The following is an 18,421-nucleotide window of genomic DNA, read 5'->3' as shown; positions in this document are numbered from 1 at the left end:
TGCAGTCTGAAGAAATATTTAATGGAACCATTAGAGAAGTGAAAGAAGAAACTGGTATAATTGTACATCCAATTTTCTTTGTCACTCTTTACTTGATACCTTGAAGCTAATTACTACTTTTTCCATCTGCACAAAACATTCCTGGAAATGGTTGCCTTCAGGTCAAACTTTGATTTTTTTGCGCTACCTGAGGTTATATGAACTTAAGAAGATAATGTTTTTTTAAATGCACTCTGAGAAAATATATTTGTTTGCAATGGAAAGGCATGCTCAACTTGTGGCTTTTGAGAAATCATTTGCATTGCCTTACCATTGTCCATTTGATGACACTATCTACCAAGAGTGTCTTCTCTTATAGGAGGATGATGGGATTCAGACAATATATTTGTTAGGTTGCATTGTGCTCTAGATTTCATTGAAAATGTATATTCTGCTTCTACGGGAAGTTCAGCCGCTTCTCTGCAGTGCAATCATTATATGTATAGAAACAAATCTCTAAGGCATTGGGTTTTTCTCATCTTTCTTGTAAATTATTTTCTGGATATTGCAGGCATATTCAACTGTTGGCACACTAGATTATATTGCTCCTGAAGTTCTTCTAAAGAAAGGATACCCATTGGAATGTGATTGGTTAGTTCTTGCATGTAAAATAGAAGAGTTTGAATCCCTCGAGGAAATGTTTATATATATCATAAGCATCGCTCTTAGAAGCTAAAAGAAAAGTTTGCCTATATGAAATTTTAGGGCATGGTTGATAAAGTCTATCCTTTTCTGAATTTGCTTTTGCTAGGAGTCTCTGGACTAATGGTCTTATTGGTCTCCAGGTGGTCACTTGGTGCTATTATGTTTGAAATGCTCGTGGGATACCCACCTTTCTATTCTGATGATCCCATGACAACTTGTAGAAAGGTAGGTTGTTTATGCATATCTGTTTCTTAAGGAGTTTTAGCAAATTTGTCACTTGTTATGATAAATATGTCTAGATTGGTAATTACCATTTTCCGGTCAAAACTCAAGAGCCAATTGATTCGCCGAACCAGCAGTCCTCAATTTTGTTTCTTATCTTTTTTCTCAATTATTTAATTCTCTTTTCTTTTCTTCGCCTGTCACCCTTCTTCCCGCTCCTGGATTCACTGTTTACTGGCAATGAGTGCATTGCACGGTATCCTTGCTTGATGCTTCATTAAATATTTGCATGGAAGTGCAAACTTTACTAGAAACGCCAAAGTATTAATTGTTACAATTCCTTGAACTCTTGCAGATAGTTAACTGGAGAACACACCTGAAGTTTCCCGAAGAAGCACAATTGTCTTCAGAAGTGAAATACCTAATTAGCAAAATACTTTGTAATGTAAATCACAGGCTGGGTTTAAAAGGTGCAGATGAAATTAAGGTGTTGTATGGTGTGTCCTGTTCTATGTTCTTGGACTTGTTCTGGAAGTGCTTAAGAAATAGAGTGAATTACCTTTTTGCACTATTTATTTCAGGCCCATCATTGGTTTAAAGGTGTTGAGTGAGACAGATTATATGATATGGAAGCTGCTTTCATTCCCGAGGTGAATGATGAATTGGACACCCAAAATTTTGAAAAGTTTGATGAGGTAAATGTGTTTTTTATTCGTTCTTATTTGAATTTCTAAAAGCGTGCAAGTTTCTTTACAGTCTATGCTTATTTGTTTTTCCTCTTTCTATTTCCTTGCAGTCTAAACACCAAACTCAGGCTTCAGCAAGATCTGGTCCGTGGAGAAAGGTAATCTCACTTGTTGCTTTAAATTTTTTATAGCTTATAATGATTAAGTTTAAGAAGCATTCCAACTTCAGTTTCTGCACTTCCAGTAAATCTGTTGCATGTCAATGTACATTTGGCTCCAAATTATTTGTCACCAGGTTTCTTTGAATTTCGTGTCATGTGGAAATTGATACGGTAGAAAAGGGTATGGTGCTTATAGAGAGCTGCCATTATTGACCACCCTGCATAACAGGACTGGGAGAGAAAACCCTGGATTCTGGATTCCTAATTTGTAAAAAAGTGGACACTGGATAATACTGGATCTGAATTGTCATCTCCACTAGAGTAGTTTACTTTCAGAAGTGTTTACAATGTGCAAAGCATAGTATAAAAGCATGTATATAGTTGGTTATAATTCTTCTTTTTAAATATATAGATGCTTTCGTCGAAGGATGTTAACTTTGTTGGTTACACTTACAAGAACTTTGAGATCGTCAATGACTATCAAGTTCCTGGAATGGGTATGTCTCTCACTCTCTTTGTGTGTGTGTGTCTCACCTGATTTTTCTTTTTCATATACTATAATGCACAAACTTCACTCATTTGAGAAAATATATTTGTTTGCAATGGGAAGGCATGCTCAACTTGTGGCTTTTGATCCGAAAACAAGTGGCACAAAGAGGTGGGGAACTGGAACCCTACTTTTAACAGGAGGCAGGTAAACAATCGTTACCATCTAATTGTGATTTGCGGTTCAGTTGTTTCCCTTATGAGCAAAGTTGACTGTTAAATTCTTTTACATATGCTCTTTTTGGGAGGTTAAAACAGCACCTGTGTGGTTGATTTGATCGTGCACATGGCATCTGTCCAGTAAGTGGGGGATCATACTTGCTTGCTTGGGATAAAGCGGCTTGCTCATCTTGTCCTCTGCAGTTGTTGAGATATCTAAATAATGAGAACTTATATGGGCCCTTGCTGTCTTGTGTAGAGAGGATTGGTGTCTCATATTTTGAAGAGTGTTCAAAACAGGATAGTGAAAAAACTATCTTACAATTTTCATTAGACTAAATGTCTTCAGTTGGTTTCTGGAGAATGTAATAGTTTAGATTTCAGATCATATGTTTTACTATTTTGGTTGACGTTCTCAGACAATAATTACACAATTAGTGATGTAAAACTTTACACAATTTGGTCTATAAACTTCTTACACATCACTTTCAATTAAGAAAAGCTGATGTCAAAAAAGATAATGTACATCACTTTAAGGTAAAAAACTGATGTCAAAGAAATCCAGGTTCAAGTCTAAATGAAACATAGAAATCACTTTGTTTAAGATAAAACTGATGTCAAGTAACATTATAAACATCACTTTTAACCAAACAAAACTGATGTCAAAAAACACAATGTACATCAATTTCAGACAAACAACTGATGTTAAAGACTAACATGTTCAAGTCTAAATGATACATAGACATCACTTTATTCTAGAAAACACTGATGTCTATATGCTAAATTAGACATCACCTTTCATTAAAGAAACAGATGTTTAATATGTCATTTTACATCACCTCTGTCAAAATTATCGATGTTTTTGTGACAAAAAGCATAGCTCAATATATGTTTAATATGTTTTAATAGGTGCAATTTAGTTATTAAATAATTTTGTTATAGCATTTTTTGTAAAAAATCATCACATAGACATCAGTGTTTTTCACTAAAATCGATGTCTTTGTGACAGAAAACATAGCTCATGATATATTTAACATGTTTAATTAGGTGTAATTTAGTTATTAAATAATTTATTTATATCATTTTATGTAAATAATCAATACATAGACATCTGTTTTTTAACTAAAATCGATGTCTAACCGAGTATAGACATCGGGTATTCACCGATGTCTAGAATAGACATCACCGACATCAACATCGGTTGGCAAACAACATAGACATCGGCCAAAAAGCGATGTCTATGGACTTTTTTCTTGTAGTGAAAGGAGGAGGACGCGTCCAAGGCGCAGGACGCGCCCTGATAAGTAAAAATAATGGGATGAGGTGTACAGGTAATAAGGTTGCCATGCAAGGAGAATATGTGTATTTTACAAGGGGAGGACGCGTCCTGCCTCTTGGAGATGCATACTTTGGGATGGTTGAGCTTGTTCTCATTCAAGACGAAACAAATATAGATACGTGGAAGATATAACAATATGTGGAGTTCGTAGCGTCAGGACGCGCCCGATCGTTCAAGACGCGTCCTATGTGTGAAGAATGCATGATCAAGAGTAAGTTTAAAGCAAGACAAGCGTGGAAGGAGCAATGGAGGATTATTTTCACTAACGTATTTGTTGCAGGTACTCTTTGAAGAATTCCCTCCTTGAGACCGTCAAGGAGGGGGATGTCCGTGAAAAGCTTGAAGGCCTCCAGGGGTATGCCTGATGATTGAAGGCCTCCTCCTGTATTCAACAGGTGTCCTCGTTGGGGATGCGGGGTTAACTTTGGTGTGTGCTTTGGGAACTCTGTTCTTGTATTCAACGGGTATCCTCGTTGGAGAACTTTGGAGTCATCCTGCACTTTGCATCCAAGAGCTTGGGATCACCTGTCCTGCTATCTGGTGGGTTATCCTCATTCGGGGGACAGGGACGCGTCTGGCATTTGGGGTGAACCGTGGCTATACCTGCGTTCGTAATTAAAGGGAGATAACTGTAGCGGAATGTTATCCCTGCGCAGGGAGATGCATTATCCGTGAAGTCCTGCGATTACAAACGAGCCTTGGGCCTTCGTGGTTGGGCCTCATAGTTGGACATTCCTAAAACTAGCGGAAGATGGATTCTGGACCGGGCCTGGGAATAAGAAGTCTAAGCCCATTAGATTTCTTGTTCCCCAAGAACTACGTGGGCTTGATTCCCTATAAAAAGGGATACGTAGGCAAATTATGAGGGGTGTTCGTCGCCCCAATTTATCACAACCACCACACTCCGCTCACTTTTCAGGCGAAGAACCACCATCGTAGATCTTGATTCCGGCGATGAACCTCAAACTTTGTTGATACCAAATTCCTCCGTCAACAAATTGGCGCTAGAAGGAGGGGTGCTGATCAAGATCATAATCTCAGGAGGAAGAGATGTCTCGTCATGATGAAGGTTCTTTGACGCAAGAATTGAAGGATAGCCACGGAGGAGTTGCATACAACGACCACGAAGGAGATCCGTAAAATAAATATTTTTGGCCAAGGGGTCGAAGGAGGTTTGAATATAGTATTCACGGCCACGAGGGAGATCCATGGATGATGATTTCCAGCCATGAGGGTTGAAGTTTACAACCATGGCCACAAAGGAGCAAAGTTGGATGAAAAATTCGGATTTGGTGGGTTAAGCGATTTGCTTACACTGTTTGGGCCGTATCTCGAGTTCCGTAAGTCAGATTTGAACGATCTTACAGCCTATGCGAAGCTTATTGAATTCTCTTTAATTCAGAGATGATATGGATACGACAATCCAAGTTGAGCAGCCCGGAAACAAAGGAAAACAGCAGCTACGAATTTTTACCAAAAAATCCTATTTGGCTTAGAAGATTGCAAGAAACCCATTCCATTAAGAAGATTGGGAGAAACCTATTTGGTATAGAAGATTGAAGAATCCTATTCTAGTTAGAAGATTGAAGAATTCTATTCGATCTAGAAGATGGGAGAATCCTGTTCTAATTAGAAGATTGGAGAATCCTATTCCATTTAGAAGATTGGAGAATCCTATTCCAACGAGAAGACTGAACAATTCTATTTGATTTAGAAGATTTGAGAACACTATTCAGTTCAGAAGACTTAATCAGGCGCAAATCTGAGGACGATCGGGAGGAGAACTCTCCAAGAAGAAGGCATTACTATCATGAGCTAGTCATTGCCTTTAACAAGATCCCTCAAGGTAACACTCAACTAGTTTCGTTGTATTTTCCATTACTTGTTTTTGGGACTTGTGCAGGAAGAGGATTGGGAAAGAGATTTGGCATGGAGAAAATCCCCACAAACTCTTAGGGCGCGCCTTGATAAAAAATTTGGGGCCCAGATGACTTCCAGCAAATTCCAGGAAAATTCACCGATTGGACACGTCCGTCCCTCTAGGATGCGTCCTCCAGGTAACATTCCAAGTTCCATATTAATTATGTTTATTGTAGGTAGGAAATCTTATCAGGAAAAAATCTCATGAGTTACCAAGTGCTGCATCACAATATATTAAGGCGCGCCCTCTACATGTGAAACATTCAGTGAAGAATTGCCCTCCCAGGACGCGCCCTCAGAAGAAAAAGTCTATGGAAGTTTTTAATGAAGATGTCATGATAAACAGATGAGTTATAGTCACTACTTGAAGAATGGCTCGACTGGAACTAATTCCTCATCTTTCAAGACGCGCCCTTTCCTTAAGGCGCGCCCTCGAAAAAAAATATTGATGGTGAGGTGAACTTTATTGACCACAAGGAGAATCTTATTATTGGAACTTCAAGAGAAAAGAATCTATCAGAGTAGAGGTACCATGAATCCTAGGACGCGCCCCTTGATTGTCAAGGTGAGGCCCCAAGACATGAATGAGCTCCTCCATCTAAGGATATAATGTTATATCCTCAACAGTTATAAGTAAACTCTCCAAGGCTATCTCTCTCAAGGCGCGCCTTCATTGAAATAACCATGTGATATTCCTCGACATTACATACATGATTTATAAAGAAGCAAATGAAGTACAATGATCTTCCTAGTATGTCGAGAGTTTAGTTTCAGCAAACACGCCCTCACATCCCCAATAATCTGAGTGAGTTTTCAGGATGCGCCCTGAGCATATCTGGCTCATGTGTTAAGGCTTCTTCTTTCGATATGACTACCAAGGTCATCTGGTTGTCTTTAGCAAAAAGGGAATGTGGGAGTTGCATTAGTTCATATGAGGAAGATGAGGCTACAAAGTACTTTTGATAAGGTGCACGCTCGGGGGGTAGGTTACCTCTCATTAGTTCTGTGGTGTTACATATTGCCACATGAGTAAGGTACATGGCTTTTCCTAAAAATAAGAGAGATGCGTAAGGTCGGAAAAATACTCATGTTTAAGGAAACGCTCAACTTCAAGAAAATGTCTCTGAGAGTGAGATGCCCTTTATCAGATGCCACTTCGTGAGATGCCTCACTGGGAGATGTTTCAACAAGAGATAGTTTCTGCATCGCTTGAGCTTTGTTGAAGATAAAATCCTTCTAAAAATATTGATCTTTGATTTAGTTTTGTTACATGAAGATTTTGTAGAAGACCCTTGTCGAGGTAGATGCTCCTCTTACAGAGGACGCGCCCTCCAAGGATGTTAGCTTGTCGAGGTAGACGCGCCTCTTACAGAGGTAGCTCCCTCAAAGAATGATTTCCCTTGTCGAGGTGGATGCGTCTCTGACAGAGGACGCGCTTTACAAGGATGAATACCCTTGTTGAGATAAGACGCTCCTCTTAGAGAGGACGCGCCCTCCAAGGATGAAGACCTTGTCGAGATAAGCCGCTCCTCTTAGAGAGGATGCTCCTCCAAGGATGTTAGCTTCTCGAGGTAGACGCGCCTCTTACAGAGGTAGCTCCCTCAACAATTGATTTCCCTTGTCGAGGTGGATGCGTCTCTGACAGAGGATGCGCCCTCCATGGATGATTTCCCTTGTCGAGGTGGATGCGTCTCTGACAGAGGACGCGCCCTACAAGGATGAATACCCTTGTCGAGATAAGACGCTCCTCTTAGAGAGGACGCGCCCTCCAAGGATGAAGACCTTGTCGAGATAAGCCGCTCTTCTTAGAGAGGACGCGCCCTCCAAGGATGAAGACCTTGTCGAGATAAGCCGCTCCTCTTAGAGAGGATGCGCCTTCCAAGGATGTTAGCTTGTCGAGGTAGACGCGCCTCTTACAGAGGTAGCTCCCTCAAAGAATGATTTCCCTTGTCGAGGTGGATGCATCTCTGACAGAATATGCGCCCTCCATGGATGATTTCCCTTGTCGAGGTGGATGCGTCTCTGACAGAGGATGCTCCCTACAAGGATGCATACCCTTGTCGAGATAAGACGCTCCTATGACAGAGGACGCGCCCTCCAAGGATGAAGACCTTGTCGAGATAAGCCGCTCCTCTTAGAGAGGACGCGCCCTCCAAAGATGAAGACCTTGTTGAGATAAGCCGCTCCTTTTAGAGAGGACGCGCCCTCCAAGGATGTTAGTTTATCGAAGTAGACGTGCCTTCCAAGGGTAATTCCCCTTGTGGAGGTGGACGCTCCTCACATAGAGGACGCGCCCTCCAAAAATGATACCCTTGTCGACGTGGACGCTCCTCTCATCGAGCAAGATGCTCCTCATAAAGAGGACGCGCCCTCTAATGATGTTAATTATTTTAGGAAGACATCGCCTCTTTAAATGGCACACCCTCTAAAAATAGATGATTGAAGAAGATTGTAAAAGTTTTGACTTTGATTTGAATAAATGAATCACGCTATTTGTGGAAAAGATGAGATCAGCGGTTTGGAGTCGTGATTTGGAAAGAAGCAGAAAATCAAATATAGAATGGTATTGTGTCATCGGTGGAAGGATCACTATCACCAACAAGACACGTCCTCCTTGCGTCAAAGATTATCTATTACTTGAAGATCAGAGAGCTAGTCTTTTATTCTGGTTGTGCCTTCCCTTAGAGAGAGCCCTCCTATGATGACCTTTTCAGTTTAAGGCACGTCCATAGGAGACCAATATTGGGATGAAAAAATTAGAGAAAACTCTCAAATCTTTGTTAATGGATTACGCTTTTTCAAGGTATGTGAGGTGCACACTTTTGTACAAATTCTCTTGTTTCTTACGCCGAGTTAGCTCATGTAAGCTTAGAGATATGGTACATAAGTGGTAAACCTCTCTAGACAAACCAAGGTTAAAGTTATCAAGAAGAGAAGGGGTATTCATAGGTGAAGGCGGGAAGAAATGTGAATGACAATTGTGAACACGACAAAGAGTGAGAGCGCACCGTCATGGTCAATAAGGAGGATAAGTTTCCGAAGACGCGACCTTAATTGAGAATGTGCCCTTATAGAGGAAGATGCAGAAGACACATACTCATACGAGTGGAGGATGAAATAAATTTTTGGTTGGATGTAGATATTAAAATTCCAATTTTGTTTCCAACTTCATATGGAATTCGGGGGGTAGTTGTTATAGCCAAAATTTGGTATTGGATCATCTCGGGTCAAATACGGGTCAATTGGAATTGAATTGGGGCAAGAAGATGAATAATTAGGTTTTGGTCTACATTGTATGAAGCGAAGACGCGCCCTGTATATGTAGGATGCGTCCATGATTGTGTAGGCTGTATTTTGGGTTGTCATGTAAAGAGATGAGGAGGAAGATATTGAAAGGAGGAGGACGCGCCCATGGCGCAGGACGCGCCCTGATAAGTAAAAATAATGGGATGAGCTGTACAGGTAATAAGGTTGCCATGCAAGGAGAATATGTGTATTTTACAAGGGGAGGACGCGTCCTGCCTCCTGGCGATGCATACTTTGGGATGGTTGAGCTTGTTCTCATTCAAGAAAAAGCAAATAGAGATACTTGGAAGATATAACAATATGTGAAGTTCGTAGCATCAGGACGCGCCCGATCGTTCAGGACGCGTCCTATGTGTGAAGAATGCATGATCAAGAGTAAGTTTAAAGCAAGACAAGCGTGGAAGGAGCAATGGAGGATTATTTTCACTAATGTATTTATTGCATGTACTCTTTCAAGAATTCCCTCCTTGAGACGGTCAAGGAGGGGGATGTCCATGAAAAGCTTGAAAGCCTCCAGGGGTATGCCTGATGATTGAAGGCCTCCTCCTGTATTCAACGGGTGTCCTTGTTGGGGATGCGGGGTTAACTTTGGTGTGTGCTTTGGGAACTCTGTTCTTGTATTCAACGGGTGTCCTCGTTGGAGTACTTTGGAGTCATCCTGCACTTTGCACCCAAGAGCTTGGGATCACCTGTCCTGCTATCTGGTGGCTTATCCTCATTCGGGGGACAGGGACGCGTCTGGCATTTGGGGTGAACCGTGGCTATACCTGCGTTCGTAATTCAAAGGAGATAGCTGTAGCGGAATGTTATCCTTGCGCAGGGAGATGCATTATCCGTGAACTCCTGCGATTACAAACGAGCCTTGGGCCTTCGCGGTTGGGCCTCATAGTTGGACATTCCTAAAGCTAGCGGAAGATGGATTCTGGACCGGGCCTGGGAATAAGAAGTCTAAGCCCATTAGATTTCTTGTTCCCCCAGAACTACGTGGGCTTGATTCCCTATAAATAGGGATACGTAGGCAAATTGTGAGGGGTCGGAAGTGAGAGCCATAAGTAGCCACCAACAACCCTAAGCAATCTCAGCCCCCAATTTATCACAATCACCACACTCCGCTCACTTTTCAGGCGAAGAACCACCATCGTAGATCTTGATTCGGGCGATGAACCTCAAACTTTGTTGATACCAAATTCCTCCGTCAACAGCTAGCTACTCCAAACATTAACTTATTTTATCTGATTTAAAGTATTTAACTTTGTTTCAATTGGTCAACCAATCAGTCAATCAATCTTATATAGTAAATACCACATGAAGAGTATACCGTACGCAGTCTTACTCTCATTCCAAACAATGAAGAAGCTGTTTCCTTGAAAAGACCTCCAGCTTGTGTGTGCACATATATGTGTGTTCTGAATATAAAGTGATATACAATGATACATAAAATACGTAAAAGTAAGCGGGACAATACCTTGGCCCATAATTTTTTTCAAATGGGACTTAACTATGCTATAAGAACCATTTTCGTGCTTAATTCTTAATGTTTCCCGAGCAAAAACTCATACTTATTCAATATCAAGATTAAGCCACAACCATCAGAACTTATTTTACGTTCTTTCCATCGGCAATGAGGGAAAAAATAGTAACTTAATCATTCGCCTAAAATAACAAATAAAAAATATAAAACAGAACATTATTAATGTGCATACAATAAACACAAATAAAAACAAGTCTTAGCACAAACCAATAAAATACATAACATATTATTGGACAGAGGGAAAGGAAAATAAAAAATAATAGTTAAATAAATATAGAACTAAATATTCAGAAAAAAGGTACGAAGCTAGTATATATAAATTTGTCCATGATTGTCCATACAAAGTCCATTACTTGTACACAAAGTCCCTACAACAGAATACTGTAATATGGTACGAGCTCCTTATCCGGAGGATAAGGATGCGTCCAACATTTGGGATGAACCATGGCTATACCTATATCCACGGACTATAGAAATAGATGGTAGCAGAGGGTTATCCTCAGATGGGGAGATGCCTTATCTGTGAAGTTTCGAAGCCACAGACGAGCCTTGGGCCTTTATGGTTGGGCCTCATCGACGGACATTCATAAAGTAGTAGAAGACGATTTCTAGTAGGTTTCCTACTGGCCCTCGAGATGAGAAATCTAAGCCCATTGGGTTTCTTGTTCCCCAAGAACTACGTTGACTTGATTCCCTATAAATAGGGAGACGTAGGAAAATTGCAAGGGGTCAGAAGCTGAGAGCGCAAAGGAGCCACCACTAACCCAAAATAATCTCAGCCACTATTGATCACAACCATCAAATACTGTTCACATTTTACGACAAAGAACCACCATCACAGATCTTATTTCTGGAAATCTTGAATTTTGTTACTACCAAATTCCTTCATCAATAAATTGGCGCTAGAAGGAGGGACTAATCAAGATATGCATCAAGGAGGAAAGATGTGTCAATATCGTGATGGAAGTTCTTATGATGGAGAAAATTCTAAGGAAGGTTATGATCATGGCTATGGCCGTCATGAACCTTATGTTCCGACCACAATTGACCGCCCTACTCCAGATGTTGGGGGTCAACCACTAGTTCTAATCAGCAACGTTGATCTTCTGGAACAACTATACCGCATGGGTGATGCCCTGAATGGATTTAATTCAAGGTTGATCACGGTGGAGTGACACAAGAGCAGGAGAGGTCATCGCCATAATTGTTCTGCTCATTCACCTATAAAAGCCCCAATGGTCGAAAGAGATACTCCGATCGATCATGGCCAAACTGAAGGTGGGCGTGTGCTAATTACCCTGTGGTGGTTGAATTACTCCAATGATACAACTCCTATCGTTGAACTTGTTGATGAAGATACTAATGGACGAGATGTATCACGGATGGATAATTGTGTGATAACTCACTCGTACCGTTCTGGGCGGACTTTAGAGGAGCGATGCCAGGTAGAAACTTTTCCAACTAATGAGAAACAGGGTTTTGCTGTCGTAAAAGAACGTTTAGGGATCCGTTTGGGAGATGATAATCTAAGGATGCTACTTTTGGAATGATAAAGAGATGCCAAATAAGGACATGTGATGCCTCGTGGTTCAACTTGTGTACCCCTGAATCCTTCCGTGAATCGGGAGCGGCACCGCGACCACGAGAGAGCTCCTCTCCGTGGATCGATGGATAGATATGGCCAGGACTGTGGAAGTGATCGCCCTTCCTCCTGGGCGCACCCTTAACACTACTAGAAGAAGTTGATGCCCCTCGTACACAGGACGCGCCTTCATCCAAAATAATCTTAGAAGAAGTTGATGCTCCTCCTCTAGAGAACGCGCCTTCTAATTGAATGTGAAAGATTATAATCAACATGACCTGGATCCACGAATTCCAATGCCCATGGAAAAAATGGGTCCAGTTGAGGACACTATTTCAATCCAAACTGATGAGAAGGATCCTAGTAAAGTTTTGAATGTTGACTCTCAACTAAATCCAAGATTAAGAGAAGAACTCTCAAAATTTCTCTTGGCAAGTCTTGATGTGTTTGCATGGAGCCACTCGAACATGGTTGGAATTGATCAAAAGATCATGTGCCATTGATTGAACATTGACTCCAAACACAAAAGAGTTCGACAAAAGCGCAGGGCAGTAAGTGGAGAAAGGGTTATAAACTTGACATAAGATGTTGACAGGCTTTTGGAAGTCGGATTGATCAGGGAATCCTTTTACCAGGAATGGTTGGCAAATCCGGTGTTGGTGAAAAAACCCAACGGAAAGTGGAGAACTTGCGTAGATTTTACTGATCTAAATAAAGCATGCCCAAAATACAGTTTCCCTTTGCCAAGAATCGATCAATTAGTAGATGCCACAACAGGGCATGCTTTGCTAAATTTTATGAATGCTTACTGTGGTTATAATCAAATTTCCATGTATGAGCCTGATCAAGAGCATACTTCATTTATTACTGATAGAGGACTCTATTGCTATATCGGGATGCCATTTGGTCTTATTAACGTTAGAGCCAGATACCGGAGGTTGGTGAACAAAATATATAAAAGGCAAATAGGAAAGAAAATGGAGGTGTATGTAGATGATATTCTTGTGAAATCCAAGAAGGCTGAAGACCATGTAGCACACCTGGCTGAAATGTTTCATATACTGAGGAAATACAACATGAAACTGAATCCGGAAAAAAGTGTATTTAGAGTGAAATCTGGGAATTTCTTGGGATTTACGGTAAACCATCGAGGAATTGAAGCAAATCCAGTGAAAATTAAATCTCTAATGGATATGAAATCTCCAGCTAATGTAAACCAAGTGAAAAGCTTGTCAGGGATGATCCCAGCACTGAATCGTTTTGTCTCTAAATCCTCAGACAGATGCAAAAAGTTTTTTAAAGCAATTAAGGGTATGTGAAAAGATTTTGTATCGACTCCAGAATGTGAGGAAGCCTTTAAAAAATTAAAGAACAATTGGGAAATCCTCCTATGTTGGCAAAACCTGTAGATAGGGAGATACTAATTTTATACTTGGGAGTGTCAAAATATTCCATCAGTTCATCTCTAGTAAGGGAGGAAGAAGGTCACCAGTCACGGTATATTACTTAAGTAAAAGATTATCGGATGCTGAGACCATGTATACTAGCATGGATAAATTGGTATATGCTCTTATCCTCGTTGCACGAAAATTGAGACCGTACTTCTAGTCTCACAAGATAGAAGTTCATAGTGCTTGTCCTCCAAGACACATCTTGTGGCGCCCTCCAAACCTGGGTCAGAAGTTTGGGGTCCACACACACACCTTATTTATAGCCTGCTTATAACAATAATAAAGATAATAATAATATGCAGTGACCCTACTTACCAACTAACACGGACCGCAACAGGTTAAAGTTTGCACACAAGCCACACACACATTTTATATTACAATCGTCCAAATCCCAACTATTTAAACTCAGAACTGAGTATTAAGCATTATTACAAATTTTTACAAACTTAAATTATCTCAAAAGATGCCTACTAGCTTAACTCGATCAACCTGAACCCCTAGCTCTCGCGCTTGACTGGAGATCCTCGCTACCAACTGGTTCCTTCTTAACTGGAAATGAACATAAACAACATCGCACAAATGAGCTAACTAGCTCAGCAAGTCACAATGACAAAACTGAGAATAATGATCAAGTGAAAAGGGTTATGATATCAAGTGAACAATGAATTATGATTTAGATTTGGATATTATATTTTCATTTTAAAAACCAAGGTTAGGCTGCTGATCAGTCACACACTAACCCCGAGCAAAGCACACAACACTACTCTAACTACTGGATCCAAGGCACACATTGGCCTAACTTGACCATTAGTATGGTTTGACCACGAATCTGGTCCACAATTTTATAAAAAAAATCCAATTCTATAATAACAGAATAAACAATGTAAAGCAATAAACAGAATCATAAAAAATATTAAATGTTCGATAAGGAAATGGTTTCAATCTTTACAATGGATCAGTATGGCACTTTCAAACCTTGACTGTTAGGTAATAAAAGAATTGGATAACAAAGGAATCAATGTTTCAGGGTTACCAGGAATTGGTCTTTCAAAGCATAAGGTACAATGGTTTAAGTATGTAAGTAACTTGATTCAGTGTTTGGTATTTAGTTTGTATATATTTGTGGAGTAGTATCGTATATTTGTGATTCGTATTTGGGTGTACAACAATCAATGGTTTAGAAAGAATAAGGTTTACGGCTCAAAATCAATAACTGGAATCAGGGTTTTGGGTTCAGTGCTTTAAAGCACTTGCAATATAAAACAGGACTATCAATACATAAACCTTCTTATTTATAAAATGATTCTAGTAACTGTTTAAATCTTGAAAAATGTTCAAAAATTTGTATTAAATACCTGAAAAATCATTTCAACCCTGAGTCTTCTTTGAAAAGTTATTTTTATCGAATACCTTACGTGTTATGTGCTATATATGATCTGATTGATGTGTAATATGTTTATGTATTTATCGTTTGACGGTTATCGTCATAACTTTCAATCCATACGCCGGATTTGGGTGAAACGAAGGGTAGATAGAAGCCTGTAACGTCTATGTGACGATTAGAACAGTATGAGAATGAGTATTGATAGATACTTATAATGTCTAGCAGAGGAAGCGAGGCGTAGATAAGAAAGAAAGTAGTGGGTGAATAAGAGTCGATATACGAGCGCAAGTGAAGTGAAAGTGCTTTATATATTCAGAATAGTTCTGTTTTATATTGCAAGTGCTTCAAATTACTTAACCTTGAACCCTGATCACCTCAATTGATCTTTGATTCATAAGCCTTATTCTTTGAATACCATGATTGTTGAATTCCCAGATACGAATCACATATATATGATACTACTCCACAAATATATACCTACCATACACTGATTACCGAAATGGATTTGTTTAACATACAAACATTCATACCTTCTAGATCAGAGAAGAAATCATTGTAACCAATAAACCCTTGTTCTTCTATTATCTGATTCTCTTACAGGCTAGAAGCCAATCCTTATACACACCTTGTTATACCTTTATGGTGTTTGCGAATCACCCTATGTTTTGAGAAGAATGTTGTTTATAATTTTGTTTATTAAACTACATTGTTTAATATGTTGTTATTATAGAATTGGATGGTTTTATAAATGTGGACCAGATTCGTGGTCAGACCAGATTTGTGGTTGTATTAGGCCAATGTGTGCCTAAGATCCAGTTTATAGAGCAGAGCCGTGTGCCTTGCTCGGGGTTAGTGCGTGACTAATCAACAGCCCAACCTTGGTTTTTAAAATAAAAGTGAATATACAATTATAATTTGCTCATCAAGAAATATGATCCTTTTAAATCATTTCATTTGATCATTGTTTAATCTCAGTATTGTCATTGTGACTTGCTGAACTAGTTAGCTCACTCTTGCGAATCTGTTTATGTTTTTTTTCCAGTTAAGAAGAAACTGTTGGAAGCGAGGATCCGCAAACCAATGTGCGAGCTAGGATTCCAGGTTGAGTTGGATCAAGCTAGCTGGAGAATTTTTGCTTTAGTTTTGAGTTTTAAAGTTTGTAAGAATGTTTAATTATTTAGTTATAAGTTAAACTAGTTGGGATTTGGTACGATGTATTGTAATTAGGGTTTTGGCTTGTGTGTATACTTTAACCTATTGCGATCCGTGGTTATATTAAGTACGGTCATTGTATATATTTCTTCATAAACAGGTTTATATATGGTGTGTGTGTATGTGTGTGTTGTGAACCCCTAACTTCTGACCCGGGTTGGGCGCTAAAGCAGAGGGCCATCAAATGCTCCATTTGGATTTATTGGAGAAGTCTAGGGTAAACGTCCAATTAAAGCTTGCAGCTTACTAGCAGAGGATTGCCCGATATTTTAACAAAAAGGTGAAGTCGATACCATACAAATTGGGTGATCTTGTTTTGAGGAAAGTCATACCAAATATAAAGAAGGCTCAACATGAAGTGCTTGGAGCTAATTGGGAAGGGTCGTACAAGGTCAAAGCTATAAATTGGAAATGGACTTATCGCTTGGAAAATTTGAATGGCAAGCTCATTCCCGGATCCTGGAATGCAGAACACTTGCGAAAGTATTATTAGTAGGGTGTGGCTCTGACCCCTTACTTTTATAATTGAATTTATGTAATAAACTAGTACCAAATAAATTCCTTTTAGCTTAGAGGGGTTGTACATGTAACCACATACCTAAGAACTAGCTGAAGGATAAAAAAATTCAAATAATTTCCCCAGAGAGCATAGTAGCCATGGGACTGGTGTAATTTTTGCACTAGAGCGCATTATGAATAAAATTGAAAAAGATTTATCCAACTGCATACTTAATAGGACGCGTCCTAAGAATCTTAGGGAATGCCTATATATAATTATTTCAGTATCGTGATGAAGAGTTATAATTTAGGGCGGGCCCTAATGGTAGAAGCGCCCTGATAAATATCAACTTAAAATAATTCTTTATTCTGCAACTAGAATTATTGGTACACAAGCTGACTCTTGCATAAGGAGTATCAAAAGGCATGTCTTGGAAAAAGGCGCGTGCTATTATTCTCTTGGACAATTATACACACTAAATCATTGGTACAAATTCACAGGTGTTTTCGATATCCTCATAAAAATTGTTGTACAAGGCGCTCCCCTGATTGTGGAAGTTCCCTGATATGGGTTAACTAACAAAATTCCTTATTCTTCAAAAATACTTACAAATAGACAAGTTAACTCTTGTATATGAAATATCAAAGGAAATATTTTAAATTATGATAGAGCTAACAATATAATGTTCTATTTTAAAGAGAAGCAAAAGATTTAGGGTGCGCCTTATCTTTGGAAGCGCCCTAATAAAATTGACTTAGAAAATTTTAAAGATCCAACTAATTGGTAAAACATTCACAATTGTTCCAAAGGGCATGCCCTGATGGTAGAGGCACCAAAAACGTCTATTAACTTTAGAAGTTTTATGCTAAGAATAAATATGCCTAGAAAAATAACTAAAAAAATAAACAAGGAAGAATTTTGAGGTAAACTAATTGTCATAGCAAACACAATAAAGTAACAACAAAAACATTTTGTTTTACAATTTGCACATCATCAAAAGAGGGCTAACACCTTAAGTTTTAGAGAAATTAAATGATAAGACAAAAGAAAAGCAATCTCAGGGCACACTTTGAATATCACTACCAGGGGGAATGACTTGGAGAGGAATAGAAGGATCAACTTTAGGCACATCCTCTCTTTGAATGTCTTCACCTGTGTGCACGACATCATCTTCGTCCAAGCCTAACTCGATCCTTCTTCTATTGATTTCAGTGACATATTCTTGCTTGAATTCAACCATCTCTGCAACAGTTTCATCACCAAACTTTTCAAATAAATAGTCATGATCATTGGCCACAAACCCAACACGATAATGATAAAAGCCACGAGCAAAAGCTTCATCAGTTATCTCTTTCTTCTCATCTAAATAGCCATTCTTCTCCTTCTCCTCAAGGTACTCAAACCTTAATTTCATATTAGCAAGCTCATTTTGAAGATTTTCAACCTGCTTAATGACAATCTTAAGTTGGGAACCTTGATTTTCAAGCTCGCCCTTTAAGAAGGATATTTGAGAGTCTTTATCCTTAATATCTTTGTAGTGAAGGAGATCTTTGTCATTAAGATTGTTCTGGAGGATATTGTTGTCCCCTTTCAGCCTCTCTAGACGCGCCCTCTCCTCTAGCAGCTTGCCCACAACTTGAGTGGAATGGAACATCAGCTGGAAAGAAGCTTTAATTGAAGCCTTAGTTGACTGTAATATCCGGGATATATCATGTAATTATTTTATTAATAAATAATTA

The 18,421-nt window shown here is 39.3% G+C and overlaps 1 long non-coding RNA gene across 1 annotated transcript; it reads left to right on the top strand.

The window, feature by feature from the left end:
• The first annotated feature begins 549 nt into the window (after positions 1–549).
• Positions 550–1,375, top strand: LOC141677513 (uncharacterized). The gene is made up of 3 exons (XR_012557449.1): positions 550–630; positions 825–909; positions 1,262–1,375. It is a non-coding gene; the product is annotated as an uncharacterized LOC141677513 (long non-coding RNA).
• Positions 1,376–18,421: the final 17,046 nt, after the last annotated feature.

Source organism: Apium graveolens, chromosome 8 (assembly GCF_009905375.1).
Source record: "Apium graveolens cultivar Ventura chromosome 8, ASM990537v1, whole genome shotgun sequence".
Classification (NCBI taxonomy): domain Eukaryota; kingdom Viridiplantae; phylum Streptophyta; class Magnoliopsida; order Apiales; family Apiaceae; genus Apium; species Apium graveolens.
The sequence above is the reverse complement of the archived record's forward strand: the minus strand, read 5'-3'. Positions and strand labels throughout refer to the sequence as shown.